This window comes from Euphorbia lathyris, chromosome 2, assembly GCF_963576675.1.
Source record: "Euphorbia lathyris chromosome 2, ddEupLath1.1, whole genome shotgun sequence".
Taxonomy (NCBI): Eukaryota; Viridiplantae; Streptophyta; class Magnoliopsida; order Malpighiales; family Euphorbiaceae; genus Euphorbia; species Euphorbia lathyris.
Window position 1 is genome coordinate 29,092,732 of NC_088911.1, and position 20,037 is coordinate 29,112,768.

The 20,037-nt window shown below is 33.0% G+C and overlaps 1 long non-coding RNA gene across 3 annotated transcripts; it reads left to right on the top strand.

Moving 5' to 3' along the window:
* The first annotated feature begins 8,249 nt into the window (after positions 1-8,249).
* On the top strand, positions 8,250-12,013 carry LOC136220395 (uncharacterized). 3 transcript variants are annotated; one of them, XR_010684515.1, is made up of 5 exons: positions 8,250-8,448; positions 8,685-8,889; positions 8,985-9,114; positions 9,568-10,733; positions 11,556-12,013. It is a non-coding gene; the product is annotated as an uncharacterized lncRNA (long non-coding RNA). The 3 variants fall into 3 exon arrangements; XR_010684513.1 differs by lacking the exon at positions 9,568-10,733; XR_010684514.1 differs by lacking the exon at positions 9,568-10,733 and having other exon boundaries at positions 8,685-8,876.
* The last annotated feature ends 8,024 nt before the right edge of the window (positions 12,014-20,037 follow it).

Sequence of the window (20,037 nt, forward strand, 5' to 3'; positions counted from 1 at the left end):
GGTCGTCATCTATTGAGACTACTCAGCTCTCCCAGGTCACTCAGCTTCTCAACGAAGTTAAGGGACTCAAGGACTTGCTAAATCTCATCATTTCTTTTCAAGCACATCAAGCCAAGCAGGATTCAATCGCCAAGCTGGCTGAGATCCAGCTGACAACCGTGCAGTACTTGACCTCCTTACAACAACAAATCCAGAACTTGTCAGCTGTGAACCCCGACCATGCCACTTCATCTGAAGTCAAGATGCTCTTTTCTCAGCTTCACACCGAGCAACTCAAGACCAACGAGCAAATGGTTTCTTACAATCAGTGCTCAGTAGAGCAAATTGGTGAGGCTATTCGCTTGCTTAATCTGAATAAGCAAGAGATGGATACTGACGCAATGAAACAGAATGAGATGCAATCTATCATACAACAAACCTTCAACCACATTCGTCATAACAATATTCAACGTCAGTATTACGACACAGCCCTCTTAAAGACCTTTCACCAAATCTTTGCTGGTCTTACTGAAGCTCCCATCTGGCAAGGCAAAGCTCAAGCGTTTACCGTCAATATGCTCAGTGCTGCTGAACTCAAAGTACCCGAAGAGGTATCAGCTGATGGAGTTGCAATTTTTGACGGCGTCAACGAAAGCGCTGAGAAACTTAAGGAGCTGTCTAAAGAACTGACTCGAGCTGTCTTAACTGATGCTTTCAGACTTCCTCCTCCTGATGCTGATAAAACGGGGGAGAAAGAACAAGCAGCTAGAGCTCAGCATGAGCGAAGTCAGTCTCAACACAAGAAAAAGAAATAGATAGGCTAGCTCAGTATAGACTAAGTCAGATGTAATCTATATGCCTTATCTATAAGTTTTGTTGTGTAACCACTGACTACTATCAATATATCATATCTGCATCTTTTATTCCTATTCCTGAGTTATGATATATGTTAATATATGTTACTGTGTACTGAGTCATTACGTATCTTCAATTAAATCAGCTATGTTTTATACTTATAAATCTTATTGACTGAATCAAATGCTGATAACATGTTTGACATTGACTTATGTGCTTATAAAACATTGTCTGTTAAGAACTCATTGAACAACAAATTACTCAGCGCACTCTATATGATTATACCTTCCACTTAATACTGAGTAAATAGAATATGTTTAATAAGCTGACCTATATCTGAAAAACTGACCTTAGACTTACTCGAATTAAACCTTTAAATGTTTAGAGTAAAACTAAGTCAGTAGCTCAACCCTTACGGGGGAGTTTGCTAAGTTGAAATAGGTCAACTATCATGGGGGAGCTCAATACTGAGTTCTTCGCTAAATAGTTTTGCCAACATCAAAATGAGGGAGTTTGTTCCAGTCACTGACCAGGTCACTCCCTTCACTCCTCTTCCTTCCGGTCACACTGATGTCCCTGAAGGCTCACAAAGCTATCTGAATGCCACTGAGTCCGGCAAAAAGATCATTGACTCAGTGCAAGCATTGATCAGAGACCTTCAACAGTCCGCTCCTCCTGCTGCTGGGTCGTCATCTATTGAGACTACTCAGCTCTCCCAGGTCACTCAGCTTCTCAACGAAGTTAAGGGACTCAAGGACTTGCTAAATCTCATCATTTCTTTTCAAGCACATCAAGCCAAGCAGGATTCAATCGCCAAGCTGGCTGAGATCCAGCTGACAACCGTGCAGTACTTGACCTCCTTACAACAACAAATCCAGAACTTGTCAGCTGTGAACCCCGACCATGCCACTTCATCTGAAGTCAAGATGCTCTTTTCTCAGCTTCACACCGAGCAACTCAAGACCAACGAGCAAATGGTTTCTTACAATCAGTGCTCAGTAGAGCAAATTGGTGAGGCTATTCGCTTGCTTAATCTGAATAAGCAAGAGATGGATACTGACGCAATGAAACAGAATGAGATGCAATCTATCATACAACAAACCTTCAACCACATTCGTCATAACAATATTCAACGTCAGTATTACGACACAGCCCTCTTAAAGACCTTTCACCAAATCTTTGCTGGTCTTACTGAAGCTCCCATCTGGCAAGGCAAAGCTCAAGCGTTTACCGTCAATATGCTCAGTGCTGCTGAACTCAAAGTACCCGAAGAGGTATCAGCTGATGGAGTTGCAATTTTTGACGGCGTCAACGAAAGCGCTGAGAAACTTAAGGAGCTGTCTAAAGAACTGACTCGAGCTGTCTTAACTGATGCTTTCAGACTTCCTCCTCCTGATGCTGATAAAACGGGGGAGAAAGAACAAGCAGCTAGAGCTCAGCATGAGCGAAGTCAGTCTCAACACAAGAAAAAGAAATAGATAGGCTAGCTCAGTATAGACTAAGTCAGATGTAATCTATATGCCTTATCTATAAGTTTTGTTGTGTAACCACTGACTACTATCAATATATCATATCTGCATCTTTTATTCCTATTCCTGAGTTATGATATATGTTAATATATGTTACTGTGTACTGAGTCATTACGTATCTTCAATTAAATCAGCTATGTTTTATACTTATAAATCTTATTGACTGAATCAAATGCTGATAACATGTTTGACATTGACTTATGTGCTTATAAAACATTGTCTGTTAAGAACTCATTGAACAACAAATTACTCAGCGCACTCTATATGATTATACCTTCCACTTAATACTGAGTAAATAGAATATGTTTAATAAGCTGACCTATATCTGAAAAACTGACCTTAGACTTACTCGAATTAAACCTTTAAATGTTTAGAGTAAAACTAAGTCAGTAGCTCAACCCTTACGGGGGAGTTTGCTAAGTTGAAATAGGTCAACTATCATGGGGGAGCTCAATACTGAGTTCTTCGCTAAATAGTTTTGCCAACATCAAAATGAGGGAGTTTGTTGAAACACCTTTCCACATAATTTTGATTTGACAAAATTGTTTAAGTATAATTGAAATACATATTCTAAACACACTAAGTTTAAATGCTTTGATTTATTATACTAATGTGTTTGTTCAATGTTGAGTTAAAACTGTTTATAAGACACAAGAATTAAAAGGCCCAAGCCCAATACGGAAGTCAAGGCCCAAGTCAAACAACTCAGTACAACTCGGCCCGCGTTTGTTAAAACGTTGTCGCTTTGGACAAAACGCAACTCAGCAAGAGAAGGATCTAGAAGACCTTCGGGAACAACTTCAAGATGAAGCTGCTGAGTAGTCTCGACAAAGCGTACAAGACAGCAGCTGGCTTATGAAAACCTCCAGACAAAGTATTTCTACTTTGGGTAAAGTTCAGACGACACAGTATGCTGTCCAGTTGACTTTACCATAAAAGGAGAGACAGTCTGCTGAGCTGACCGAGGACAGAAGATACACAATTCTGATTGGCCGAGAGCTCTGAGCAAGTCAGGATGACAACGACAGGTAGCCGTTTCCCTCCAACGGTTATTTCGAAATTCGAAATGACCGATGCCCAGACGTCTCTATAAATAGTGCCATCAGAAGCTTCATTCCATACAGAACTTGATCAAGCCATTACGCTGACCAAATTTCTACACAATTTCTGCAAGCAAAGCAAATCTTACACTACAATTCTTATATCTATGTAAAAGTCTAGAGTGATTATTTCAATCGTCTAAAGTGTCTTAGCAAATCTTTGTATAGGACAAACACTTATCATTTCTAGAAGATAGAAAGGAGAGGCTGAGTACTCGGTTATAGTACTCAGCGAGAGATTAGGATTGAGTAGAGGTATAGAGGAAGGTACTCTTGTTATACTCAGTTGCTAAGATTGTAAAAGGTTTGAGGCTCTACCTTTAAAGAGCTCAGTAGAGGATTCGAAATCTCGGAACGTGTTCCGGGGACAGGACGTAGGCTTAGAAGAAGCCGAACCTGGATAAATCTGCTGAGTAAAGTATTTCTTACCTTTAACTCCTTATTTATATTGCTTGCTTAAAATAACCAAAAACTGACCAAGTAAAGAGGTCAAGTTGAGTTGTGCGCGTTAAACGTCTGAGCTTAGGAATAGACTCTAAGTGCTATCTCCTGACTCAAGCTAAGAAACTGACCTAGTCACCAGTTGACTAAGCCAGTATCTTGCCCTAATTGCGAAAAAGTTTAAATAGTTCCTAACTGCGAAAAAGAAGTCTGCCCTAATTGCGAAAAAGTTTAAATAGTTCCTAACCCCTCCCCTTGGAACTATACTTGCAACCTTACAAGGGACCAACATCATCTTTGTTAAGGATCGTGTTACACCAGAGTCAAAGCATCACATTGCGTAATCCAGAATACCAATTAATATTCCTTTGAGTCTGAGGATTAGTTATACCTATTAATACCAATGAGATGAACAGGTGACAAGGATGAATCTACCCATCCTGTTATCTCAAATCGGATCCCCAATCCTAATGAACAACGTTTCATCGGATCTATGTAACTGTCCAGATATCTATATATATGAAGCTTGTGAGATCAGCTTTCTGTCGGACAGAAGACATTGTTACATACAAGTCTCAACAGTGATATGTCAATCCCAAACATATCACTTGACTTGGGGTGGTTTTAAGTTTATCAGTTTACTATAAAGTTTTGTCTCACTTCATGCTTGTATGAACACTTTATAATCACTTTAAATAAACTTACGGATTTCCTTTTATTAGACTTTATTTAGTGCTTAAAAGGGATTGCCTTTATATAGTTATAAAACATATATCTCATTAAACAAATGATATAAAGAACAATTCATTTACATTAAGTTTGTATCCTAGAACAATTGTCTATAGGACACTAAACCCCAACAGGGCTGAATTCAGGAAGCGCTTGTAAGGTGAGTTGAGCGGATAAAATGGGTAAGACACAATTGTCGGGGTGAACTAGAGAAAAAGGCTCTCTAAATCGTCCGCGCTAGTAGCGCACATCTTATTAGTAAAGCCTAAACGAAACGGCCTGTAAATCAAACTAAAGCGCTAACAAGCATGTTGCTTTCACGCAAGTTGCTTAATCCCTTTTCTGTTTGAGCCCAAGCTTCATCAAACCACAAAACAACCCCCTACCGTCCGATGATCACCTTAAATGGTTCATTCCTGTCAAATCTCTAACCCTGTTCCAGTCAGGGGCGGATTTAGGGGGGTCAAAGGGGGCATTTGCCCCCCTTCATCCGGGGAAAAAGTAAATAAATTCAAAACGACGTCGTTTTGGTTCCAACCAAAACGACGTCATTTTGGTTTATGCCTTTTAACTTACAAACAAAAGCAGCAGATGGTGTAATTCTTTCTTCTCTCCTTCGAACAGAACAGACGCAGCGTAGTAGCCCTCTCCTTTCCTCCAGCAAACTCGACGCACCTCTCCTCTCCTCCTCTAGCAAACGCGACGCCCATCTTCCGCCGCCATCTTCCTTCTCCCGCCGGCAACACCTGCGCTCAGATCTTTCTCCCTCCCTCAATCAATTTCAGGTTAGTTTTTGTCCTTTAATTTTAATTTTAGGTTAATAGATATTGATTGATAGTTTATTCTTAATTTTAGGTTAATGGATAAATTGATTGAATATTGATTGATAGTTTCTTCTTAATTTTAGGTTATTGTTAATTTTAGGTTAATGGAAAAATTGATTGAATATTGATTGATAGTTTGTTCTTAATTTTAGGTTATTGTTAATTTTAGGGTAATGGATAAATTGATTGATAGTTTATTCTTAATTTTAGGTTAATGGACAAATTGATTGAATTGATTTGGCATTGCTGATTGTATTGATTTGGCATTATTGATTGAATTGATTTGGCATTATTCATTTATGTAGGTTAATGGATAAATTTGTGTTTAAAAGAGCACGATGTTCGGTTGATGAATTATCTAGCAGTAGTAGTCCTAATGCACAAATACTTCTCAATTCAAATCCTAGTGCTGAGTGTAACCCAAATGATATAGTTAGTGATCCTGGGCTAAGAAAATAGATTGAAGAATTTGATGTTAATCTTAGGGATCGTGTTCGAAGAGAGTACATATCTAGAGGTCCTTGTCGATCATTTGGGCATACATTTCCTCAATATCAATTTGGTCCATCTAAAAGGGGTTTTAGAGTTGAATGGTTTCACAAGTATGATTGGTTAGAATATAGCATATCGAGTGATGCCGCTTATTGTTTTTGTTGTCTTCTATTCAAGCCACCTAATGTCAGTCGCTATAGAGATGAAGTATTTAATACCAAAGGATTTTACAATTGGAAAAAAGCTAATGAAAAATTTATTAAACATGTTGGTGGAGTTACAGGTGTGCATCATAGTGCTATTAGGAATCTTGAAGCATTTAGAAATCAAAGGCAACGTGTATCTCATTCATTGTCAAAGGTGTATCTCATTCGTTGTCAAAGCAAAGTCAAGAGGTTGAATTTGATTATCACGTGCGTTTGGCTGCAAGTTTAGATGTGATTAGATTTTTATTGCGCAAGGCTTGTCTTTTCGTGGACACGATGAGTCTTCAACTTCTTTTAATAAAGGAAACTTTCTTGAGTTGCTTGAATGGTACACCTCAAAAAACAAATGTGTTGGAAAGGTTGTTGGAATTAATGCTCCGCAAAATAATCTTATGAAGTGTCCCTCTATTCAAAAGGAAATGACTAATGCATGTGATGTGGAGACTACACTTCTTGTATTAAATGATATTGGTGATAAGTGTTTCACTATTTTGGTTGATGAATCTCGTGATAGCCCTGTGAAAGAACAAATGGCAGTAGTCCTTAGATATGTCAACAAATGTGGAGAAGTTATTGAACGATTGTTAGAGGTGGTTCATGTCAAAGAGACTTCATCACAATGTTTAAAAGATTCCATTGATGCATTATTTTCCAAGCATGGATTATCTTTGTCTAGATTGAGAGGTCAAGGATACACTACACCATAGATTGTCTATAGCAACCAATTTTTAGAAATTGTTGCCGTGAATCGTTGCATTTTCTCATTGTTTTTTTATCGCAGATGTTTATGTAAATCGAATGCAACGAGTATGTACAAACTGTTGCTTTTGGTTTGTTTTTAATTGTTTAATTTGAACTAAGGTAACACTAATATAACATTTACGTATATTGAACTTGATAATTAGATAAAGCAACGATTTATCATGTAAAAATACTATTCTAACGTTGCATCTAATAATTAAATACAATTAGGGATGTTCAATGGTCGGTTTGGTCTAAAACTGAACTGAACCAAATTAACCGAAAACCAAACAACCAAAAAAAAAGACCGAATCTAACTAATTAAATATAAAAGAAACCTAAACCAAACCAAACTAAATTATTTGATTCGGTTTAGTTGATTCTTTGATTTGAACTTATTTTTTATGAATTAAAGTAAAATTTAAATCACTGTTTATTAATAAATTACTTAAAATATTAATAAAAAGTTGAAAGTATTTTTCTTAATTTTTTTTGAGAAAAATATTTAGTAAGATTTTAGAATTTCCTTTAATAGAAGGTAAACTTCAAAAAACCAATTTCAACTACTTATGTAAAAAACACTATAAATATTGTTGATAAAACATTTTATACATAAATATTGATAAATTATTTAATATGTTCCATTATTTCAAAAAAAAAAAAAAATCTAGTTATATGAAAAAGTTCACAAACATTATTATATAAATGTTGACAAACAATTTATTAAATTCAACTATTATTTAAGTATTTTTTTGGTTCGACTATTATTTAAGTATTAAATTTAAATTGTCCAGTTCAGTTAATTGACTATTTTTAATGAAAACTGAACCGACCAAAATCACCAAAGTTATAGATATATTACCGAAACCGAACCAAATAGATCGAAAAACCAAATTTCATCGGTTCAGTGGATTATTTCGGTCTATTCGGTTTTTTAACATCCTAAAAACAATCACTATACCTAATTAATTTGATAAATTTAATTTCAACACATTAATTAAAGATTGTATATATAATTTGTAAATAATTGCTTTTATTGATTAAAAATAGTATAAAGTGTCATTTCAAAAAAATAGTGTAAAGTGTAATAATATTCCAATCAACTAAAAAAACTTATAAAAAATCAACTAAATAAATTAATGATATTCCTAATAAATAATATTCCAATTAACTAAAAATTTGGTTAAAAAATAATATTTCCTACAATAAAAAATTTTAAGATTTTGGTCAATTTCACTTCCCACCAAAACATTCCCACCATTAGTTTCACCATAAAATTTCACTTCCCTCCATTAATTTTCACACTTTTCATTTCCCCCTAATAAATATACTTTTCACTTTCCCACCGTACCATCACTTTTTTTTCACTTAGAATATTTCATCTTTTCTTTACCCTCTGTCTCACTCTCTCTACGCTTCTCTCTCTCTCTCTCGTCATTCTGTGCTAGGGTTTGCAATTCTTCTAAAATGGCTCTCATCTATACTAATGGTAATTCCTCTCTCATGGCTCCCATTGATGATCTTCCTCTTCCTTACATGGCTGTTGGTTAAGGTAACTTCCTAACCCCTAATTTCATCGGTTCTCTATTTTATTTTTATTTTGCATCCTTCTTTTCATGACTGAGTTTGGGGTGTCTCTTTGTTCGGAACCTTTCTAAATCTTTCAGTTACTTAGTTTCTTCAATCTTGTTATATCTCTTTGTTCGGAACCAGTCTGCAATTTTTTTCCTAAAGATTGGAAAGAGAAGCTTTATGTGTTTTATAATGCAACTGAACCTGTTTTTACAGGATTGAAATCGGAGCTGATTAATGAACTGGTTGAGCATGACGAATTGAATTGTTAAAACAGGCTATTACATTAGTGAAGCCCATCCCTGTCTACCTCTGAAAGTACTCAATTTCTCTATTTATTTCTAGAGATCTGAAAGTACTCAATTTCTCTGTTTATTTCTAGAGAATTTCCTGGAAGGCTGAAGATGGGTACATATTGAAAGTACTGCGAGTCATTTAGCTTATTATGGATTTTTTCTAAATTTTATCATTCTATTTTTATTATGATTTAATATGCTTTTGATTGTAAATATACAGACGAAGAACAATGCAGAAAACAACATAGAAGGGAGAAAGAAGAAGTAGGGGAAAGGAAGAGCAGAGGGAGTGATGATAAGAAAGAAGAGCTAAAGGATAAAAAAATCTCATAAGCACGACTCTCGTAATGGTATAGTCTGATTTGTTTCTCTGCTGACTCAAAATATACATTGTGAATTATATTTGCAGTTCATGTATTTATGTTGATAAGTGCTATTGCATTGATAGATTCTGGTAATGAATCATTGTTGACCGAATTAGGCTTGAGGATTTTTGTCATATAGTTTCATCAGATTAAACAATTTAGCCCCAAATTGAATTTTTGCTTTTAACTTAATCCCAAACTTTGCAATATTTGACAAATTTTCTTCAAGAACTTAGGGTTTGGTAGATAAGAACTTGTTTTGTAACATCAAATACATGTATGCCCACTTCGTTAGCATGTACATGCTTTGGGTTTTTGTTTCTTATAGTTAAGATCATGACTAACACGGAGAAGAATTGATTGTTGTTAGGGTTATTTGTGAAATATTATAGTCATTCTGAAGCTTTCAAAGATAATGAATTACTATCAAAATTTCAGCTGCAGTAAATAGAAGTTTCTGAAGCCATTATGGAGTATGCGTGCCTTGTTGGTTACATTGTGAAGAAGATTATCCATGTGGGGACACAATGAAACTTAATTGTGTCATATTTTGATGGCATTATACTTGTTTTCACAATACATGAGCTGAATAATTGTTTCCTAACATTACATTAATAAAACAATAATTTAGCTTTATGATGTTTAGTAATAGTAATATGCATTTGATTAGGAAAAGTTTATTTGCTTAGTTTGTCATAATGCTACTTGAGAAGCTATATCTCTTCTCCTAAAAGCACCGAATATGTTGTCTCTTTTTCTTTTTTATATGATTGACTTGGCAAGGAAATAGGCATAGGAGGCTTGTGAAATTGGAACCCTGCACATGAGGTGTTGGAACCAATTTTTTTTTTTTTTGCTACATTTGGCTGTTTGTTCAAACTTGATGTCAGAGTATATGCTTAATCTCTAGCATTAACAATTATTGGCATTTGGTGGAGGCTTAATTGTAGAGGTTAGAAATTTATAATTGTGAAAAAAAGTGTTGACTTAATCATATAGCTTAAAACTGATATGACGTTCTTTTGATATCTACCTGCTGGCCTCTGCTGGTCTGATACCAAGTTTTAGTGCAGAATAGTAGAAGAGTATAGTGAATGTGTGAAGACTTGGTGATGAATAATGTACAAACTAAGCTTGAAGCTTCCGACACAAGGTTTAATAAATTACATGTGCTGATAAAATTCCTCATATTGCTACTTCTAGATAAATCAAAATCTTAACAATTATCTAATCATTTTCTCTTTTATTAAAATTACTACTTTAACCAAGTTTGTGTTTTACAAGTAATTATAATGTAAATTCATGTCCTTGCACTTAGATTGTCTTTGTTTTAGATTTATTCTCCTAGTTTTAGTTGGGACCCTTTTTGGCATGCCTTGTTCCAGTGCTTTAGTAACATCATGGAGTATCAATTAATGAGTTGAAGTTTTTCCTTATTCCATCCATATATGTCTACGAAGCACCGATTCTTCTTGGAGGTCAGAGTGGCGGTGTCGGAACCTCCAGACATGGGACTCGGTCGAACTCGCACCCGACACATCAAAAACATGTTCTGCAGTGTCCAGTTTTTTGAAAAGAAAAAACCAAGAGGTTATCCCTCTCGAGTAAGGAGTCGAGAATTTACCCTCTATGCTTACTAATGACACATTTACACTTATAAATATTCCTAAAGTTAGTCTCCAAAATAGCATTGCTTAAACAAATATGATTAAGCATAAAAATAATTGGACTGAAAAATGACATGAAGGGAAATAATTAGAATGTAATGTGTACGTTTATCATTTTTAAACCATACTACCTCTCTATCCAATTGTTTATGTAGTTCTACAAAATTAATTTGAATATTTACTTTTTGACTTCTATATTGTAAAAACAATTTCACTTAGTTTAGAAGACAAGTATATACTTCAAAGGTTCAGAGAACTGTTTAACTCTTCCATTTTTTTTTATATTAGTATTAGAAACTAGAAGATTTTGTCAAGTGCTTTTTAGGAAGGTATCAGGTTATTGCCTTATTTTTAGAATGCTTTTTATTGAATATTCACATGCACGTTACCATGTTTTTAATTTCCTCATGGGCATCATGTGTTTAACTTGTGTAATTTCCCACTTTGTACAAGAATAAAAGATAAATTAGGAGTTCTCTTAATTGCATGATCATCAGAGCATTAGCCACCAAATGGTTGTGAATATTCTCAATCTCCTTTTAGTTTCTTTTACTACAAATGTTTCGCAACTGGATAAAGACATTTGAGAGAGTTGCATTTTCCATTGACATATTTATTGAGTTTAGATAACTCAGCACTTAGCAGCCCAACTTTCTTAATTAAGCATCACTTACCTTCTTTTGTGAAAAAACAGTCAGTTTGCATCTTTATTTTTGCTATTAATTAATTGTCTTTTGTTTTCAATTTTTAATTCTACAGGCAAGGATTGAAGAGTTGTCATCTAAAAGGAAAAATTGAGCGGATTGATGAAATAATCGGAGAAGTATCATCTCATGGGCGTGAATGGCTAGTTGGTAAGATAGGTCATGTCAAGAAAATAGAAGTTGATAGGAGTGTCGAATCTTCATCTAGTACGAGTAAGAACCCCATGTCTGAAGGTGTAATGGAGCAATTTAAAATGGAAATCAGAGAGGAAGTGAACAATGAGATTTGAGAACCATTAGCTCATTTTCAATTTCTTATACAAAAATTGAGCCTTATGAACCCATCGCTCAATCTAAATTTGGATGGTGTTGTTATTGATATCAATTTAGTCCATTTAGATGCACGTGAAGCTTGATTTATTTAACTTGTGGATTTTGGATGTTTTAGATACTCTTGAATGCTAATTTTTAGGTAATTTTGGATTTTGTTACTATTGGATGTTTAGGCGTTGCCTTTTGGATTATAAATATAATGGTTGTATTTGAATATAAACACTGTTGCCTTTTAGTCTAAACATCGTTGCCTTGTTCTTTAAACATCATTGCATTTTTAACTAAAACAGTTGCCTAAACGTTAAAAAGTGTTGCATTTGGAAGAAAAGAATTGTTGCTATAAATTAAATTTGCTACCTTTGTTATAAAACTGTGTTGCTTTAGTTAATAAAAATTGGTGATTTATAAAAATAATCGTTGCTGAATCCCAAGAAAGCCGTTGCGCTTATAACAAATGGTGTTGCTAAAGGTTACAAGGTTGTTGCCTCTAATATAAAATACCGTTGCTTTTGGACTCGAAATAGTGTTGCTTTTGGGATTAAAACGTTGCCTCAAGTTTAAAATAGTGTTGCATTATCTAACTATAGGCAACAAATAATAGATGTAAAATCATTGCTTAGGGTTCATTTTTCGTTGCCTTAAATGGCATCCTTTGACCGTTGCACTTTGTTGAAAATAAAGCAACGATATCCTCATCGTTGCATTAGAGATCATTTCCGTTGCCTTTGAGAGTAAAGGCAACCGTGAATAAACCAACGAAAATATATTGACCAAAATCGTTGCCTTAGCCCATTTTTGACCCATTTGCAACAGTTTTGGGTACCAAACGTAACGAATTAGTCTCATTGCAATTGGCATTCTATGGTGTAGTGATATGATGGTGCTTCAAATATGCGAGGAAAGTTTAAAGGGTTGAAGACATTGATTTTAAGAGAAAATCCCCATGCATTCTATGTTCATTGTTTTGTTCATCAGCTTCAATTGGTGATTATTGCAGTCGCCAAAGGATCAAACAAGATTGTTGGTGATTTCTTTACTCTAGTTACTATGATTGTGAACACGAGTGGAGCATCTTGTAAACGAGCCGATAATCTTAGACAACTACAACATGATCGAATAGTTGAACGCCTTGAGAGTGGAGAAATTACTAGTGGTAGGGAAAAAAATCAAGAAAAATACGTGCTTTTTAATGTGGCCCTCAGTAAAAGACGTGCTTTTTAATGTCTATGAGGATGGCGATGATAGTGGCTTTGCTAGGAACTTGACGGTGAGGATGGAGAGCTATGACTTTGTATTTATTTTGCATTTAAAGAAACAAATATTGGCATACACAAATGATTTGTCTAATTTGTTGCAAAAAAGAGATCAAAATATTGTTCAAGCCATGCATTTGATTAAAAATGTGAAGACTCAATTGCTAGACTTGCGGGATAGAAGATGAGAGACATTTTTGTTAGAAGTTGAGTCTTTTTGTGTGGCTCATTCTATCAATGTTGTTAATATGAATGATATAGTTCCAGCATGTACTCGAATGAAGAGGGATGGAAATGTTGTTACTTACTTTCAACATTATCGGTATGAAGTTTATCATGAGGTAATTAATTAAGTGTTTCTTTTCATTTTAAATAACTTTGTTTACATTTTCGTTTTTTGTTCATTTTAATGCTTTATCTTTTGAGATACTAGGTACTTGATAAGATCGGACTTGAGATGCCTGATCGTTTTCCAGAATTAACAACAGACTTGCTTCTTTCTGTGGCATGTCTTGATCTTAGAGATTCTTTTTCTAACTTTAATGGTGATAAATTAGTTCATCTAGCTGAAATATATTCAGAAGATTTCTCATGGATTGAGGTTCTGATGATTAAGAATCAGCTTGAAATGTATATTTATGATGTTAAAAGAGATATAAACTTTGCTGCTATTGAAGATTTAGGATGTCTTTCAAAGAAGATGGTTTCAACTGGAAAAGCTCAAACTTTTCAATTGGTGTATCATCTAATTGAATTGGCATTGCTTTTACCAGTTGCAATAGCTTCTGTTGAAAGAGTATTTTCAGCAATGAATATTGTAAAGACCGATTTGAGAAATCGAATGTCAGATGATTGGCTGAATGACTGTTTGGTAGTATTTAGCTTGAAGGATATCTTCATCAACATTGATAATGAAGATATTTTGGATCGTTTTCAAGCTATGACAGATCGTAGAGGTCAATTGCCACCTCGTAATCGTCGATCTACTTAGCATTAGAAGTTTTTATTTTATTTTAAGACATTTTGTATCGAATAGCAATTATGTACTAAAGTATATTTTTTTCAATTAATATTATTTTGTCTAAATTTTTTTACATAGAGTTTTGTCTCCCCCTCTTTCAAATCCTGGATCCGCCACTGGTTCCATTCCTTCAACGCCGTCGATGCGGTTGAAGAAGAAGAAGTGTAAACCTCTCTCAAATCATCTTCCTTGAAATAGACTTCTTTAAATCACGCGACCGTTGGCGATGAATACTAAATCAATTGCGGATGTTCCATTTAACCTAGCTAAATAGGAGATGTCTCCTCTATTAACCCATGGTATTTTGATATTGAGACTTATAAATTTTAGTTTAAAGTTTTTTTTAAATCTAATTAATTATTTTTATGTGAGAAAATCAATGTGATAAATAAATTTTAAAACATGTGACGTAATAAGTTCAATAAATTCACGTGTCAAAATATTATCATATATTAATGGATAAGAATTTTTTTCAAATCTTCATTCAAATTAGATAAAATTCACCAACAGCTCTGAAATGTGTTGGTCCAGACAGAGGTGACCTTCAAATAGTTTAGGGTAAAATATAACCCAATAATAAATCAAAGATGATAAAATTTGTGCTCATCCATTCAGGTAGTGACGTGTGTGTGTGTGACAGTACTACTAATGTTTCACGTGATTGTTTTGTTACCATTAACAAAATAAAATAGCCCTTATTTTTTATGGCCGACCTTCATCCATTTTTAATTCTTTAATTCTTTAACTCAATACAAAACCCTATAATTGTGTTTCAATAACAGAAAATGTGTTCGAATTTGGACCTCCAAAAATAAAGTTATTGTCATTATTTATCTATTTAAGTATGCAATAAATGATTGAAATTAAAGGTTGAATTTTGTGGGTTTTGGGTAGGTTAGCCTCCAACAAAAACTGTTCTCAATTATTTTCAGATCATATCTTATTTAATTATGCATGTCATAATCATTATCATTGTCATAGAATATAATATTTTATAATAAGTACTGAGTGGAACTGAATTATACATGGATGACCTACAATATGGGACTTTGATGATTCTCATAGAAAAATAAAAGAAAAATGAAAACTGTTTCTGATTGGCTTATTATTTCACATAAATGTTGATGATAAGTATTTCGAAAAAAAAAAAATCAGTTAACTTCAATCGTCTATTAAGGTTGTAAATTGGGGTAAAAGTGAGGATAAGAAACTCTCATAGTTCAATTCCTCACGGTAAATTTATATCTTCATTCCCGTAATGAAATGAAAAAAAATTCATCCACGTACGTCCATATCTTTGTGGGAATTCATTTTCCATTACTCAAATTTTAAGCAGTAGTTTCTTTAGTATAATTTAAAATTCATATACAATACAATTAGACAAATATAATCTATAAAAAATTAATATATTTGATCCAACAATGTATTAATCATAATTAATAAGCAATACATCAAATATAACAATAAATAAATAAAGATTATTTGAATATAAATTCATATAACGACAAATTGTCTAATATAAAAATTCATTAATCCACCAAACATTATATTAATTCATACATACATTTAAAATTTTATGTGGGGACATAGTCACATAGTGTGATTAGGGCAAGCTTGTTAATGGAGTGACTAATATCTATATCTATTAGGTCTCATCCCATTAGAATCGGGGAATTTCCAATACCCATTTTTATCGGGTTAGGGATGGGAAGAAAAATTATACTCATTTTCGGGGACAGGTTAGAGACAGTAATAGCTATACCCGTTCTATAGAGATCCTCAATCCATTACCGTTAGGGTTACCCATAATATGCCATAGATATATCCATTAAAATGTAATATTGATATAAAAAAATATATTTTATATTATATAGATTAAATACTAATATAATTTGCAACAAAGTCTAATTCTAAAATGCAACTATATCTTATAGTCTATAAAATCTACTCCCTCCATTACATTATACAATTTTACAGGACCGGCTCCAGTATTTCAGGGGCCCTAGGCATGGCCGATCTTGATAGTTTTATGGGTTTTAGACGAAAAAGGAGATAAAGAAGTTCTTAATAAAAAAAATATCCTTAAAAGTTTAAAATAGAAATTTGGGCCTATTTTATACCTAAAATATCAGATTATTTTGTCATTTTCTAGTTATGAATTAATATTATAACTACCTTCAAAAAAAATTATTATATATACAGTAAAAAACAATTTGGACCTCTTTTGGCTCAGGTCCTAGGCGGTTGCACTCTTGGCCTATGCTCAGGGCTGATCCATAAACATTTAGGTCTTCTTATGAATTATTGTCCTACTAAATTATAATTTTCATTTTGAATTAATAAAAATACTTAGCATAAATTTTTTGATCCGTACATATTGTTATGTAATTAGCTCAATATGTTATATTACAAAAAAAATTATTTTTTATTAAATCACATCATAAAACTCAAATACCGAGCACAGCTCATATAAGCCCACAAAAAATACATATTCGGGCCTTCTTATTAATTGTTGTCCTACTAGATTATAAGTTTCATTTTGATTTTATAAAAATACCCACTATAAAAAAATTTGATCGATACAAGTTGTTATGTAATTAACTCAATAGTATGAGTAAATTAGTGAAAATTAATTGTGTCCTAAAATATATTGTAACAAGTAAATCAATATATAATATATTAGTCATTTTAAATTGAATATACATTAACATTTTGGTTTAAGAAAAAAATTAAGATTATAAAAAAAATTATTAAAATTATATAAGAATAATAATCATAATAATAAAAACAAAAACAAAAACAAAACATATTGGAAAAATAAAAAGAAAAGAAATTTATATAATAATAATAAGAGAATAATAAGAACCAAAATGTACAGATTCAAAAATTGAACACTCACCCTATAAACAACTCCATTATGTTTTTACTATTAAGCTTAGCACTATATTTTGTTGTAAAACCAAGTCTATATACTTTTTAATCATAGTAATCTTAATAATTATCAAATTTGAAACAAATTCTGATCGGAGGTCCCTGTAAATCGGAGGCCCTGGACGGCCGCCTATGTGGCCTCCCCTAGAGCCGGCACTGCAATTTTATGTTTATTTTTGTGAATAAAAGTAAATTGTATATATTTGATATTAGTTTAGAAAAAGTTTACAAAAGTATGGCGGGTATATCCATGAGGATCTCCACTACCAATTGGTATGGGAATGAAAATAAATTTATCCTCATTTTTTTTCAATGTGATGGAAATAGAGAATCTCCATTACGAATCGGAATGGGAATATTTCCCGCGTTATTGACAAATCTAGATTAGAGATAAAAATTCTAGTTGGGTGGGCGTGGGATCATGGGAGAGATCCTCATTTCCGCATTTGAAATTTTTTCTCCACCTCCCACACCATGGAGAAAGTAAATGGGAGTTCTTTGTTTCCACGGAATTTCCAGTTACAATCCTATCTACCAGCCATATTAGAATAATTAAAGTAAAGAAAATTTTAAGCTAAACATGTGGAATTTAATTTAAAATATACAATAAACTTCAATTAAATTATAGTAGTTCCCTTGAAAAAGTTATTTAACCAGTCACGAGCTGAATAATTACATTAATTTTAGAAAAAGAACACACCATTAAAGTAACATTAGATTGTCTTCTTTCTTTTTAATAATGTTATACTTCTCGCATGTTGTCGTGAGTAGCAACTTGTGGATATATATACTAATATTTAAAGCAAATTGATTATAAATAAACACATCTTAGCTGTCAAACCATGTTTTTTTCTCATTCATGCGATACTTGATGTCTTCATGTCTCTTTCTATAGTGTATTCTTACTTTGTTTTTCACAATATGATAACTAACAATATGATAATTAGTTAGTAAGAAAATAAATTTTCCACCTACCTTTCTTGTGTCAAAATAATAATGATTCCCGATATAGCAGTAAAAACAAGACGTGTAGGCAGATCAACTCATCAAGTTTCTATTGAAATAGGATCCACATAAGGAAAATCACTTGCCATTCGTTGGTTATTAGAGGCATCCCGAAAACATCAGGATCGAAATATGACTTTCAAATTAAGTTCCGAATTAGTGGATGCTGCCAAAGGGATCAATGAGTACAAAATTAATACAATAATAAAACTTATGTAAAATAATGGTTATTTTATATAAAAAAAATCATAGAAAACATCATGTATGCATTTTGAAGTAGACCTGTTCAGGGACTCGATGGCCCACCCAACTCGTCCAGACGTATAGACAATGGGACGGGCTTGGTCAGTGTAAATTTATCGTAACCCAACCCGGCCTAAGTCCAAAGATACTCATTCATCTATAGGTTGGGCCTGAGATCTATTATTAAAGTCCGTATCAGCTTGGTCTGGTCCGCAACTTATTTATATATACCAGTATTATTTTATATAAACATTTAGTTTTATTAATAATATATAGTAATAATGAAACTAAAATCTAACTAAACCTAATATATGATATCTACCTAATTTAATCCCATCTCAATTTCTCTCAGCAGCCTCCTTTCCTCCATCCTCTCAAATTTCCATGTTATATTAATTTGATTGTTTTGTTGTTGTAAAAATAATTCTTTTAGTTTTATATTTTAAAATTTAACTATTTCATAATTGATAATAATATTTGTTAATTTGAATTTATCATTAATGGAAATAAAGTTTCAGATTTATATAAAAAAAAAAAAAGTATGGGTGGGTCTGGGTTGGGCTCCAAGGTTTTCTAATTCATCCCAACCCGGCTCGAGCCCGAGACATATTTACTACGGGCTGGGTTGGACTTGGACATGAGTTTTTATTGAAAAGCCCAATATGACCCGATCCGGCCCAATCCATGAACAGGTCTATTTTGAAATAGATCTATTCATAGATCCAGGTACCCGCTTGATCCGTCCAGATCCGTGTTTTTTGGACTGGGTTTGAATAAGAGAAAATTATACAAAACTGCAGGATTGAAAAACTATTTACAATAAACAGGAATTTTCACATGCACCTTAATGAGCAAGTGAATTTGCTCATTCACCGTTAGATATAGGCTTATTAAATCTAAACAATCTCCACCTTAGGATTCTAATAAACCTATATCTAACGGTGAATGATCAAATTCTACTTGCTCATTAAGGTGCATGTGATCAAGACTGATACAATAAAATAGCCCCTACGTTTTTTAATATTGTCATATTATTATTATTATGTCAATTACCAACCACGATTTGGTTAATAGTGTACTAATAATTATATATATTTTTTTTCTTTTACCCTTTTCATATCTTCCATTTTTCTTTTTCTGCCATTTTCATTCTTTGGTACTATATCCTTTCAATTAATCATTTTCACATGGTTTATAATTTGTTAAGGTCTAATGCTCTTCCAACCTCTTTAACTTGTCCAAATTAATCATTTTACCCCTCCAACTAATCGAATATTCTATTTACTCCCTTAACTCCATAAAAGTGGTATTTTTCACCCTCTCAACTTGTCCATTTACCTCTCCAACTCATAGAATGTTCTATTTACCCCCTTAACTCTACAAAAGTGGTATTTCTCAGCCATTACAATCCGTTATCGATGCCTAAATTGATACCTTTTTTAAATATTAAACCTATATTGGTGTTATTTTGTACGTGAAACCTAAATTGGTACTTTCTCAAAAACCATAGGCATATTTTGATACCTTACCCCTACATATAATGTCTTTAACTTGTTTATATTAATGTTCTTGTTATTTATATATTTTATTCATTCTTTCTTTTTTCAATTTTTTTTACTAGTTAAATTTTGGTTATTTAATTATTGTAATACAATATTATTGTAATAAACACATGAAGGATCAATATAATTACCAAATTAAAACAAAATAAAAAAAGTTGATATTAAAAAAATATATTTTAAAACTTATTT